We start from the raw sequence: 2,500 nt of genomic DNA, 5'->3' as shown, positions 1-2,500 counted from the left end.
TCTGCTACATGTAGCGGACTCCCCGGCCAAATGGCTGGACGTTTTCCAGAAGTCACAGGGATGAGTGACACCCAGAGACTTCTGGGTTTCACATTGTAGGGTTAAATTTATTTTTTGATGCAATGGCATCTAAGTATTTCCAATTACAGACAATAAAAGAAGTGTGCTCAGAGACTTCCTCTCTGAATGCTAGGGAGACAGAAGTAGCATGTACACAACTGCAAAAAAATTGCTTATAATATTCATACAATGAATGGAATTACCTGGAGAAAGGGAACAATAGAGATAATAATCACCTGTCTTGAAATACATTCTAGGATATGTGATTAATTTTGCAAGATGTAAAAAAGAATATCAAGGGTAGATATGATGCCTTTGGGAAAAACTAATAGCATCAATATGCTTAAAAAAAAAAACACAAAAAATAACACTTCTTATTAAAGCATGCACGGGGTATTTACAGTGAAATTCTAATGCAATTTCTCTTTCAAACTATACAAGAACAAAGCAATATCCTTTACACTGTAGACCCCAATCTTACTGCACATAGATAGAGCTGTATCTCTACATGCAAAACTGGATGTTCATTCACTCAATACACTCTCCCTTTTTTTATAATGACTACTGAATGCATCCACAAAATATACAGAAAATGTTCAATAGCTTTTAGAACTCTCCCATAAACAGCACACTGCAATTATTTAGGTTCCTATCTAAGTACATATTGAGTGTATGTTGTGTCATTCTACCTAAACAGTTGTCAAAAATAGTTTAAATGCATATCATGACATTTAAACTGGTAATGGATGACACATTGTTCTGTCAAGTTAAGATGCTAATTGGCAATTTCTCACAATACTGTCCATGTGAGGGGTTGTAACAATTTCTATTGCAAAGTTTGGTAAAAAGAACATAATTAAATTATGACATAATTAAAACAGCATACAAGAGGGTTATATGATAATATTCAATTCACAATTTTACATGATGACTTATGTAGCATGCAAAACTTTTCATATATAGGGAGAAATATTTTGTCAATGAAAAATAACATTGCATTCACACACAAACATACATATGCACATAAGTGTAAGGACACACAGGCGTGCATGTGCGCACATGCACATGCACACACACACAAATGAATGGATGCATGCACACACACACATTTTTTGCATCCTACCTACACAAGTCAACCCCCAGATACCATTACCATCTACATAACCAAGCCCAGACATTTAACCATATATACCCAAGCCCACTCACAATTACCTACTACCTACACATCTAATGCCCTTTCACACACAGCACCACACATAATACATACATATTTCTGTCTGTATATGCATAAGTATATATAATATATATATATATATATATATATATATATATATATAATATATATATATCAAAGTGTTCAGGATTCTTTGGATGCTGCTGGAGAAACTTGGCAATTTGTTTACTAGAGCTCATGGTAAAATATTGTGAATAGATGTTGTAGTTATTGATGATCAGTTCATGGGTTTCTTAAGAGTCAACTTATATGCAGCTCTGCTTTTTGCTTTTTTAGGAAAATTTTATTTTTTCATTAATATTCAACCTGATATTGATACTATATACATCACACACACACACACACACACACACACACACACACACACACACACACACACACACACACACACACACACACACACACACACACACACACACACAGACACACACAGACACACACACACACACACACACACACACACACACACACACACACACACACACACACACACACACACACACACACACACACACACACACACACACACACACACACACACACACACACACACACACACACACCCATGCACACTCACACATGCACATACGTACACATACGCACACAATCACACACGTGCACACACACACACACGCACACACGCACGCAGGCACACACATGCACACTCATGCATGCACGCACGCACGCACCCACGCACCCACGCACGCACGCACGCACGCACGCACGCACGCACGCACGCACGCACGCACGCACGCACACACGCACGCACGCACGCACGCACACACGCACACACATGCACACACAAACACACACACGCACACACAAACACACACACGCACACACAAACACACACACGCACACACAAACACACACACAACATGAATTCCACACACACATGCACACGCATACACACACATGCACGCACATCACTCTATATATATAGATTACTAGAGACTAGCTACAATACTAGTTTTCAGTAATTCAACTTTTTGTTTACCTTCATTATTTTAGGTATTCCAGGGTAATGCTGGATTATCATTTCTTTGGTTTCCCACCACTTTTTACCTGAAAATAGTTTTATTTACTATATCCATCTATTCCTCTGCACTCTAAGCTGCACTGACTAAGTTCTCCATGACTGACAGAAAAAGGAAAACAGGTAAGGTAATGGAATTATAATAACTGTCAGCAAGTTGAAAAGATTTC

The 2,500-nt window shown here is 38.3% G+C and overlaps 1 protein-coding gene across 1 annotated transcript in view; it reads right to left on the bottom strand.

Moving 5' to 3' along the window:
- The window catches only part of LOC125035034, a 13,693-nt gene that overhangs the window by 5,941 nt on the left and 5,252 nt on the right, over nucleotides 1-2,500 (bottom strand). The gene's annotated exons all lie outside the window — the stretch shown is intronic.

The sequence above is a fragment of the Penaeus chinensis genome, chromosome 2 (genome assembly GCF_019202785.1).
Source record: "Penaeus chinensis breed Huanghai No. 1 chromosome 2, ASM1920278v2, whole genome shotgun sequence".
NCBI classification, from domain to species: domain Eukaryota; kingdom Metazoa; phylum Arthropoda; class Malacostraca; order Decapoda; family Penaeidae; genus Penaeus; species Penaeus chinensis.
Note: the sequence above shows the minus strand (reverse complement) of the source record. Positions and strands in the feature narration are given on the sequence as shown.